General features: G+C 39.2%; 1 protein-coding gene across 5 annotated transcripts in view; it reads left to right on the top strand.

Annotated features, from left to right (window-relative positions):
- myt1b (myelin transcription factor 1b) overlaps window positions 1-12,398 on the top strand; it is a 154,517-nt gene that overhangs the window by 88,090 nt on the left and 54,029 nt on the right. The window lies entirely within an intron of this gene.

Here is a 12,398-nt window from a genome sequence, read left to right as displayed (position 1 = left end):
GATAAAGAACCTTTTGTTCTTTAAAGAACCATTTGTAATAGCTGAAGAACCATCCACAAAATAAAAAGGTTCTTTGACGTATGATGGTTCTTTAAAGAACCATGAAGACATCTGAAGAACCATTTAAGAACCATAATTTTTCTGAGTGAAGAGTTGGCGGAGATGGCAGATGGAGAGCGGGTAGGCAGACGAGCAGGTAACTCCTTCCTTTGACAGGTTACAGAGAGCTGCTGTCAGAGCAGGTAAGCAGAGCTGGAGGTTTCCACCAGCAACACTGAGGTGAGTGAGGTTTCTGTTTGGACACAAGAAGAGACAGAAGTAAAAGAAGCAGGCGATTACAAACAACAGGTCAGTGGCCTGATCTTCATCATAATGGCAACAACAATCTGGCAGAGAACTTTTGCGTCCTCCAGCCTTGATATACTCCACATTTGATTATTAGACAACGGCAGGTCTGCTCCAACAGAAATTCCTCCCAGGGGCGGGCCCAGAGAGAGGAGCCAGCAGAGCTACTCCACCTGAGACTTAGCATTGCAAAAAAAGGTTAATAAACAATAAAAACAGATATCCAGTCCAGCCAGCTGCCCCACGACAAGTAGAGAAAGTAGAAGGAAAAGGGCACAAGGAAAAGAGGAAGTAAGAGGAAAGATTGACAGTTACAAGAGAAAAGACGCAAGAAAAAGATGGTATATAAGAAGGAAGCAATGTAAGAAAGGAGATAAAACGAGGCTGGAGTGGGAAGTTGCTGAAGAGACTGGAGAGCAGAAAAACGACATGGGGCAGGACAGGCTAACAACAAAAAGAAAGGAAATAAAAGGAGGAGAGTAGACTTGTCGAGGCATGCAATGGTAGTGTGTTGGAAAGAAAGTGTGACTTCAAGTTGTCTGTTTGTGTGTTCACACTTGCCTGTGCCTCTGTCTTTATTTGCCTGTGTGACTGCACACACATGTGTAAAGACCGCCTGTTAGCATTTGTGTATGTTTGTAATGAGCATGTGTGAAGAGTGTGTCCCTATATGTGCACAGGCATAGCAAGCATGTGTTTTTATTTGCGTGCGTGTGTGTACATGTGTGTGTGTGCGCACGCTCCAGAGCGTCTCGCAGCATGCTGCCAAAGGGCCGGGGCAGGCAGCCAGACCCAGGGCACAGCATGACACTGCATCCCGATCTGTGTTGTGACTGCCTCAATTACCCATCATCCTGACAGCGAGAGACGGAGAGAGCGAGAGGGAGTATGTGTGTAGCTGTAAACGGAGATGGATGATTCCTTATTCTTGTGTCTTTTATCTCCAGCAAGCTGATGTTTCCCCAATCTCCACTTATTTTTTTGAGTGTGCACTCGTGTTCTCATCTGCTATTTCACAGACACTTAAATCCAAAGCACAGTGTCCTCACCAAACCTTCTATCTCCACTTCTTTTCATGTTTTTCATCACACTGGCACAAGCAGCTGGATTACTAACCAAGCAAAGCTCCCATCCAAAGACATTTGTATTACCTCATATAAATTTAGTTGACATAATTTGATTAATGAAAAATATGTTGGAAAATTGCTCCAGTGACGGGGCCCTCTGTATGCCATCTTTTTCATTTGTTTGGACCTATAAGAAAACATATTAAATAAAACGTTTATAACAATACGAGTCAGTATAATGAATACTCACAGAATGATTTTTTGGGGGGATATTTTTATAGTGGTCCTGACTGAAGTATTTTAGTTCAGTCAAGACCACTACCAAAAGAAGATTATTACTTCCTCCTGCAGTAATTTATATATCTCTGTGACAACGAACATTCCTCATGTTGCACCAAAACGTGGAAATACACAGACAGCCACAACACAACCAAAGGTTTCACTGCCAACCTCCTAATGCCAGATACAACAAAGAAAACCCCAAGAGGGCCAGTATCTATGCCTTGAAGATGATAATCATATTTGTGTGGTACATTATATTTACCACACAGGCGACCGTGGCTCAGGGGGTTGGGAATCGCATCTGTAACCGGAAGGTCGCCGGTTCGATCCCTGGGCTCTCTGTCCTGGTCGTTGTGTCCTTGGGCAAGACACTTTACCCTACTTGCCTACTGGTGTTGGGCCGATGGCGCGATATGGCAGCCTTGCTTCTGTCAGTCTGCCCCAGGGCAGCTGTGGCTACAACTGTAGTTTGCCTCCACCAGTGTGTGAGAGTGAATGAATAGTGGTATTGTAAAGCGCTTTGGGTGCCTTGAAAAGCGCTATATAAATCCAATCCATTATTATCATTATATTTAAACCATGTGCAAAAAACATCAAAACCTGTATAAAATAATAAATAAATAATGAAATAATAGATAAATACAAATAATATGATATTCAGCAAGTTATTTAATTGTGGCTGATAGATCATTTTCATAAAGAAACTGAGGCTAGTAAAAGATTTTGCCCCACATTTCTTTATTTGTAATACCAGATGGTATTACATGATAGATCTAACTCTGGTGAGATGTTTGTGCATTCATAGTTCCATCAGTTTTGATAAGATAGGAAACACCTCAAACATGTAGACACTCAACTGTTGTACTTCTCTCCGGATTTCCTTTGGATATACTTTTAACAATTTGAAACCAAAAATGTCAAATTTGGATTCATCACACCATAAGACCTGCTTCTGAGTCCAGCTTTTTTCTAACCTGACATACCTCAGAGGGTTTTTTGTTTTGTTTGTTTCTATGAGGCTCCTATAAGGCCTTTCCAGCTGAGAGAACATTTCTGATGAGGCTTTTCCAAACAGTAGATGGATCTCCCAGGTCCTGTGTCAGGTCTTTACTGGATTTTTTTCCTATTTCCTTTAAGATACCATTCATTTGCTGTAAATAGATTTTTAGGGTTACCACTGCTTGTTTTGTACCGCACTTTGCTATAATTCACAAAAGTGTGCTGCACTGTGTCCGGTACTGCACACATTTTGTATTATATTTTTGGGTATTATGTTGTTGGTGCAGAGAAGGGAGCCGGAGATCGACAGACTGATTGGTGCTGCAGCCACAGTGATGTGGACGCTGCACCGGTCCGTAGTGGTGAAGAGAGAGTAAAAGCGAAGCTCTCGATTTACCGGTCGATCTACATCCCTACCCTATGGCCCCGAGCAATGTACCCTCTAATTTTTCATGTGTCTGAGTGAACACACAAACTCCCTGAGCGGTTCCTTGGACCACTGTGAGCAACAGTAGACGTGGTCACTGTCAGGGCTGGACCGGCCCACCAGGTATTACAGGAAAAGCCATAAAGCCTTTGAATGAAAACAGATGCTGTTGTGACAGTGATGTACACTGTCTTGTTGGTATATTTATGATTTCTATACATTTTACATCAGATAAAAACTTTGGTTGTAAGATTCAGACAATTATTTAATAAAAGCTAAACATTTTAAATGAGAATAAAAAAGAAAAGTATTTCTTTGTGCCCCCCTCTCCCTGTTAATGTCCTACCTGTCCCCTGGCAAAACTTTGCTAGACCCGCCCCTGCACAGTTACCAGCTGTCAGCTACGTAGAAAAGGATCCTGGTGTTATTTGTCTCTCAGAAACAGTTCATAACTTCCCTTGAACTCATTCATATCACCTAAAAGGTAAACCTGTTTCTCCATCACAGCTCTGATGATTCAGTAAGGACATCTCCTGGTTTCATCTTCATGTTTCCCTCTCACCACATATCCAAACCGACATCATGACCAGCAGGTTTACAGCTGTGGCTCCAGCAAACATCAGCTGATACTAGAAATTAAAATAAATTCTAACAACAGCTGATCAAGCGTGCTGCTGTTGTTTAGCGTGACATCCGCTGGTTGACTCTTTCTGGCGCAAAGTGGACGATAAACAAACAAGAGAGAAAAGCCGATCAGCTGATCATTGATCAGTTTCATGATTGAAGTAGCAACAGCAGAGGAAGGGGAGAGAATGAGAGAAGAAGAGGCAGCTGTGCAGCAAAGACACAGAATAAATCCAGCTTTGTGTGTTTTTCCATTCTAGCTGAAGTCCGGGACAAACTGTGTTCCTTTTCAGCTCAATACAAAACGCGTAATATTTTCTCTGAATACGGGACGGTTGGCAACTCTAACTAACCTTATGAATAAAATAAAGTTCACTATCAGAAACATCATAGCACCCACCCAGCTGTATAGAAACTTATTGTATTGTAACTGTCTGTAAAAAGTCAGCACAACGAAAATAAACTCCACCTAAACTTGGTTGATATCTGACCCAGATAGACTGCAGGTCATAACTTCTTACCTGAAGTTCAGTTCACCTGACACTCGGACCGGCGGCTGCCTCGGGTCTTTCCTCTTCCTGCCTAACCTTTTCCTCATCCACCTGCTGGCCTCTGTGGAAGCTCCGCCATAGCCACCACCAAACAGGTGGCAAATGCCCGGTATGCCCGATGGCCAGTCCAGCTATGGTCACTGTGGTCACGCTAGCATCGAATCCATCCAAGTTACAGGGTTTATTAAAATAACCAAATTACAGCATTTACATTTATGTTAGACTACTTTTAATTAACTGCTTTAGCCCACTTACAATGAAATTTTAAATAAAATCTTGTTCATGACCTGTGTAGTATGTTAACACTATTGGAAGTAAAAATAACTTGAACTTCAATTTTGAAAACAAAACTTTCTTTCTTTCTTTCTTCTTTTTTTTTTTTTTAATGAAGCGCTGACTTGTATCATGAATCTGTGGTCTGGTAGAGAGTCCTGTAACTCTCTGTCTGCAAAATACAGTATATAATGACCAATGTTGGGCAATTAATTATATAGTTACTTCTTCAAAAAAGTAACTGAGTTATGCAAACAACAAAGTTTTTTGCAGCTGTTTACCTAAAAATGCAGCCAAGGCGTTTGTGTAAATAAATATTTCAATTTACAGAACAATCAGCTGTTCTGCATCAAATTTAATGCCACACAAATTATTTGTGCCACTCCAAAAAAAATTATTTCTGTCCACTATGAGATAAAGGAGAACAACAGCCTGATACCTGCAGGCCTGACAACAGGAGATGTATCACTCCTGTAACACCTTTAACATTCAGTAGTCGCCTCATTGTTCTGACACACACAACAAAACTATTGACTACACTACACACTAACTGCACAAGATTTACGTTAAACGTGCAAATCTCTCACATCTCAAAACACCGCTGTCACTTCTAAAACTTCCCCCTTCCTAAACAACTAAATGCCATGTTGCCATATTATTTTTTGATTGGTCCACATGGTACATTTTTCGACCAATGGGAAACGGTGGGGGTTTTTTGGTTTTGGTTTTGCTCACAGGTGGAAAGTGTCTTTGAGCTTTTTCCTTATAAAATGCAGTTTTTACAGTTTCTTCCCACAGTAAGAAAACCAAACATTTTATATATTTTTATCATAACTCTGGTTTTACGTGGCTTATCAACACAATTTAAAAACTGGTATAAAGTCCACACTTTTTCCGTCAATTGTTCCGTCGGTCCTGCTCACATCTCCAATGGCTGTGAATAGTTCCTGTTTCTTTCTCAGGCACTCTTTCCTTTGAAATATTCAAAGTGTAACAATGGAATTTCCTTTCAATCCTAATTTAACAGTAGCTATAAAGAATACAACTGTGGCTGTGCGACAGTTTTCCTCACAACTCAAAGTATAAAACTACCTAAAACCTTATTTAAAAGCATGGCTCTTATTGGATTTCTAGATGCTAATAGCTAATTCTACCCTTTTCCTTAAGATAATCAACATTTTCTGCAGTTTTATTTTTTCTACTTATACCCTTAAAATCAACAACAACAAAAACAAACTTGTATTTTTAAACAACCAAAAGAGTTTTATCCACAATTCAGCATTATATAAAACTATTCTTCACAGGTAGAAATATGATTATTATATTCACCAAAATTTGCAAGGTGGGATTGCAGAGAACAGTTCTAACTCTTATGCCTCAATGCAGATCTGGTATTGCAAACATCAATACCATCATACCAAACATTCTACATACAGAATGCAATGAAAGCAGACTTTTTAGAGGATAAAATAAGTATTGGTGATTTGGCTGAGCATGAAATGCCAGTGCTGAATCACTTACCAGCACACGCAACCATTTGCTGTCTAAAGGTAACTTTAAGTAAATGCGGTGATGTTTGCTAGTCTATTTGAAAGTCCAAAATATCTAATTTTTCCAACATCAGAGCATCCACTATGCAAACAAACAGAAAAAAGCAGCTGATGTGGTAAATATAAAATACTGAAGTAATATCACTCTTTTGTCATCCATTTGTTTTTATTGGATATAATATCAGTGTGTAACAGCATCTATCTCAATGTGTTTTAAGTTGCAAGGGCAAGACCTTACCATGACAGAAAGAAACATGCAGTCCTCTATCACTTTTTTGTCACATTAGTGAAAACAGTGGTTGGAGAACATGGCCATATGACCTGTGTCAAAAGTAAGTGTGGAAATGGTCTTAATCAACTAGTGTAGTGTATATAGTATATATACTGTAAGTATATAGTATTCAGGGAGAACACATAGAAAACATTCCTAAATAAATAATTCTTAATATTAGAACATTTATAAATAAAGACTTTGAAACATAATAACAGAGAACAGGATAAAGTTCATTTCTAGAGTGCCAACCTTTCACTCCACCGTTTCTCTTCTATTTCGTGTTTGCTGTGCTTACAAGTCTCTCTCCCCTAACTACAGTGCTATGAAAAAGGATTTGTCCCCTTTCTGATTTCTTGGTTTTGTGCATATTTGTCATGCTTATATGTTTCAGATCATCAAACTAATTTTAACATTGGACAAAGTCAACCTGGTTAAATACAAAATGCAGTTTTTAAAGGATGATTTCATTTATTAAGGGAAAAATTTATCCGAATCTAGCTTTGTACTACTTTGCAGTAACTCGTAACAAGTCTTTCACTTCAATGTGGAGGATTTTTAGTCCATTATTCCTTACAATTTTTTTTATTTAGTCACACTGGAGGATTTTCAAGCATGAATGGCTTGTTTAAGGTTGTGCCAAAGCATCTCAATCAGATAGGAGTCTTTACACAGTCCACGTCAAACTTCTTTTCTTTTTTTTAAGAGATGGATTTGGTCTGGTGCAGATCATTGCTACATAACTTGCTGCTACATAACTTAAATGAACTTGACCTTCAGGGCATGAACTTATAACATTTGATCCAGCATTTTCTGGTAAAAAGCAGCTTTGGATCCATTATTTACAGCAAGTTGTCCAGGTCCTGAAGCATCTTCAGACCATCACATTACCACCACCATTTTTAACAGTTGGTATGAAATACTTTTTATGTTAAGTTTATGGCAGATGAAACTGAATGCAAACCTTCCAAAAAGTTCAACTTTTTTTGTCCATGTGATATCTTTCTAAAAGGTCTTGGGGATCATCCAGATGTTTCTTTTTGGCAAATGTGAGATGAACCTTTGTGTTCTTTTTGATTAGCAGTGGCTTGTCTGGGAACTCTCTCGTTTATCACTTATTTGCCCAGTCTCTTTCTTATTGATGTGTCATGAACAATAACCTTAACTGAGTCAAGTGAGTTTTGCAGTTCTTTACATGATGTTCTTGGTTCTTTTTTGAGCTCCAGGATGAGTTGTTGATTCACTCTTTGGAAGTTTCACCACTGTTTTATCCATTTGTAGATAATGGCCCTCACCATCATTCACTGAACTTGGAATCCTAACAAATAGCTTTGTAACTCCTTCCAGACTGAGAGATGTATATAATTTTGTTTCTATCGTGGGCCCTGAGTTTCAAGTTTTTGTGGCTTTAGAGAGGCGATTAGATTAAGAGGAGATTACAAGTTTTGTTAAGAGTATTTGTATTTCCTAGTGGTCATGAGTTTTAATATTTGTGCCTCCTAGTCTTAGTTTAGTTATTAGTGACTCCAGGTTTATTAGTTCCTCCTTGTATTTTCTTCTTGTTCCCTCACTCTTGTCTTCGTGTTAGTCCTGTCCCTGTATTTATTTTCTCTGTGCCACGTTTATCTGTTTTATTTTCTTAATCCTTGCCCCTGTGTTCTGTTTTACTTTCCCTAGTCTTGTATTTCCCAAGAGTTTCAGCTGCTTTCCCCCAGTCTTTCCTCTTTGCCCCAATAAACCTTCTGTGTATTTATACTTGCTGTCTTCTGTCTTTGCCCAGTGTTATTCTGTTCCACTTCTCCATGTCCTGTGAGTTTTCTTTCTTGAACTTTGTTTTTCATTTGCCTTTGTCTTTTGCCATATTCTCTTCACATCAGCTTAGATAAATGACTCGCCTTTTGTTTGGCCTCAACCTGTCTGTCTGCGTCTGCATATCGGGCCCTCACTCATCAAACTTGACAGTTTCTCATCTGTTTTTTTTTGCATTGTGTCATGATGTGTTGCATTTTGAGATTTTTTTTTTAGCCTACTTCACTTTGTCAGACAAGTTTTATTTAACTCATTTCTTGATTCAGTAGGTCTGTCAGTAATCAGGTTTGGGTGTTGCTTGTGAGAAACTAACCTTTCCAAAATTTACCTTTCCACAAGAGTATGGTTAATCACAGTACATTTTAATTTAACTACAGAGGCACTTAGTTATTCACATAGGATCAGGCAGATTTGGAGTTTTTTCCCCCCTTAATAAATAAAATCCTAATTTAAAAATTGCAGGAAGGAAGTGAATATCTTTTTCAGGCATTTGGTAAGAACACAAGCAATAAGTATTGTTCCCAAAGTAATAAAACGTAATACATATATTGAGTAGAGTTTACATACATATAAAATACATACATGCTTTTTGTTTGTGTGTGTGTGTTCATGAGTTTGTGTGGGTGGGTGTTGGGGGAGGGGTCTTAAATATTTATGATATGCCATTTTTGGAATGCAGTTTCATGCATTTCTCTTTTTTCTGTCATCATGGCTCATTATTATAATTAGGCTGTAATAGATATTCATGCATGAAGGTGAGTCACTTTTAAAGATACTGGTATGTACACCAAATAGTCTCTCTCTCTCTCTCTCTCTCTCTCTCTCTCTCTCTCTCTCTCTCTCTCTCTCTCTCTCTTACTTGTATTTCATATTTTTTACTGATTACAGCAATGGTGAATAAAAGCATGTAACTGTTCATTCTGACCGTACGCTCAGAAAGACAAATTAAAGGACAATACAAACACTGATTTTATTTTAGCCTAACTTAACGCCAATAAAAGATTTTGGACTGATGTGCTAAATACCTCTCTCCACTACCATCATCAAAACACCAGCATTTTAATTTTAAATGTTACTCATGTGTAAATCTTCCAGTTACTGTTGAAGTTTAATATGAATCCTGGCAAATCCAAGACATCCAAGAGGTTGGAAAACAGCATCATGTGAAGTTGTCGTTGGCTTACTGTAATTCTGCCTTACATGTTCCATGGCAACTGGTCAAACACTTATCCAAAGAGTGCTGAGCTTTACACAGACTAGAAGTACTGCACTACAATTTGATGAAGAACCTTTTTTTTTGTTTTAGTTCTTTACAAAAATTAAAAATGAATTTTCAATCTGTAGGAGTTGTAGGAGTAGATATGTGACATAAAAATAGCAATGCTTTTAAAAAGACTATAAATTAATTGACTGGGAAAAAATCACAGAAAGTAATGTTTTATGAATTTCTTGTTTTCTCTTTCCAGCCACAAAATATACTACCAGGGGGAGCTTTGGAAGTCACACAATATGCAGTACTATGCCAATGTTTTAGTCACTAAAAGTAAAGTGGAGATGCTTTCAAATATAATTCCATCAATAGGTTTTATTTATCGCTTCCAAGAAAGTGGAGTAAACAGAAAAAAACAAACCAAAAAAACAAAATCAAATCAATTTGGCATGACTACCCTTTGCCTTTCTGACAGCACGGTGCCGAAGACACATGCACTCACGCACAGTTTTGCAAAGTACTTAGCAGGCTGTTTGAAGCATATTGGAGAACTTGCTAGATTTCTTCTGAGGATGCAGGTTGTGTCTCTTCATGTAGTCCCAGACCGACCAAAGACTCCCTGTTCGCCTCCCAAGAAAATTCTTTATTGCCTCTTTTCTACAACTGCTGAGAGTGATGCTGGGCCAGTTTTGCCTTTAACTTTTTAGAATATCTCCATGTCTTTTTTATAGGTTTGAGATTTTGAGACTTTCATTGCTTTACTACCAAAAGTTAAAATCTCGGGGCTGCATATCCCTGTCATTGTTTGTCATGTGATAGCCCATCCCATAACCACAGTGGTTAGTGATAGACTACTTCTGTCCATTTTCTTGCAGCTTTTAAATGCTGTTAACTTGAAGATTTTAACGTGGGAGTCTACGGGGACTGACTTGCTTTTAGAACCTGTGTGTAATAAATGAAGTATCTGCATTGGCTTCATTTTTCAGTCTTGAAGCTTGCTGCTTAGCTGTAATAGGACACAGATTATGGATGTTTAAGTTATGGTGCTTGTTGAAACTAGCATGGTAAAATGTTTCATGTCCATGTAGCATTTCTTTAGAGCATTTGTAGCTTTTCCAGTATGTCCTTCATTCCATTTGGCATCTTTTGCTGCTGTGGGCATGGTAGAATCTGCTAAAACAGGAGGATGACTTGACACTGAAGTGCTGGCTCCATATCACACAAGCTCTTAGAAACGACTGAGATGTCCACATTTGCAGTTATTCGCTACAGCGGGATGAATTTAATTTATGCAGCACCTGGGATCATTAAAATTTTTTATCTCACCATGGAAGTGAAGTATCTCAATGAAGGATTAGATGTTTCATCGATGCGTCTACAACACAGTCAGGTCTTTCTTTGCTCCTCTATCGCTGTGAACAGATAAGCTACGTGTGCAAGTAAAACAAGTTGAGGCTGGAGAAAAAGGTGACAGCATCAGTGAGCCATCTTGAATTTAGCTAGGGCTAGTTGGTTACTATGGCTACCATTTATGTATACATATAGTGTATATACTAACTCTTGACACACACTTCTTTAGACCTGACCTTCTTCCCTCCCTCCTTCACTATCATAGCTTCACTCACAATCGGCCCTCTCCCATTCTCCTCCCCACCAGCATAATGACATTTGCATACAGATGTCTCACTTGTGCTGATAATGCATTCACCAGTCTGTGCGTGTATGTGTGTGTGTGTGTGTGTGTGTGTGTGTGTGTGTGTGTGTGTGTGTGTGTGTGTGCAGTTTGCAACTGTAATCAGCTGACATCTGAGCACAGGTTAAGGCTTCAAGGCAGAGCAGCACGTGCAACCTTTTGGGGGAAAAAAGCCTCATTACTGTCATTATCGGGGTCATTATCAGAAGTAAGACAGCTTCTTTGGCTTGGAAAAATAGCAGCAGAAAGAAGGCTCCAAAGTGAGTGATTTGGGAGTGATTTGGGGGAGGAAGTGAGGATGGAGTGATGGGAGAATTGAGAGAGAAAAAACACTCCTTCTACTTTGCTGGAACAACTGTGCCTGGCAGACAGAAGTAAAAAGGGGGATTGAGTTGAACTTGTCAGGGCCAGGTTCTAAATCTGTGGTCCTTCCCCCGCCCTCCCTCTGTCTCTTTTTCTTCTTCTTCTTCGTCTTCTTCTTGTAGCATTTTCTTCTCTTGCTTCATGAAACAAGCCACCTACACTTTAGGACATCTGCTAAGCTGATTTTCTGGAGCTTAGCAGCACCACAGTGGTATCAAAGAGATTAGGTGAAACAACATCCAACTCTGGCTTTGTGCTGTGTTTCAATAATGTAGCGCCGTGCAACCATGCGCAAGTGTTTGTTGTGCCTGTTTTGCCTCCAGTGCACGCTTTGCTTTGCTTGCTGGCGCGCAAGCTCGGCTGTGTATGTGTGTGGGTTTGCGTATTATACTCAGTGTTATAGTGCCATAAGTCACAGAGCTGGTGTAATACAGTTGGATCTGGAGTGTGAGCTTTTTTTGTGTGTAAGGATTCAGACAGCATAACCAGAGAGCTGCTTCAGAGGATCTCTCAAGTCTTTGTTTTTGAGCCAAGCCCATTATCACTGGAGAAAAATCATTTCCATAAAATAAACTGGTGTTTGGCTGTGCTGGAAATACACTAAATGTTAGGACTTACTATTGCCTTGCGAGGCCTTACACTAATGCATACTTGTATTTTCCTTTTTCTCACGTAAATATGCACCACATATGTGTTCACTTGGTGTTCTCCTGCCATACATTTGGTAATGAAAGGGGTGCTTTATGAAGCAAAGTAACTATACTGAACTGAATTATGCATGCATGATGGCTAACACTTAGTAACTATCCACACACGTAATTAAGTAGTGAAATGTAATAATGTAATTTATCCCTCTGGGTTTAGGGTTTAAATAATTGCTGCAGAGTCAGCCTACTGTGCATTATGTGTGTGTGTGTGTGTGTGTGTGTGTGTG

This window comes from Pundamilia nyererei, unplaced genomic scaffold (genome assembly GCF_000239375.1).
Source record: "Pundamilia nyererei isolate P.nyererei 1_Seehausen unplaced genomic scaffold, PunNye1.0 scaffold00279, whole genome shotgun sequence".
NCBI classification, from domain to species: Eukaryota; Metazoa; Chordata; class Actinopteri; order Cichliformes; family Cichlidae; genus Pundamilia; species Pundamilia nyererei.
The sequence above is the reverse complement of the archived record's forward strand: the minus strand, read 5'-3'. Positions and strand labels throughout refer to the sequence as shown.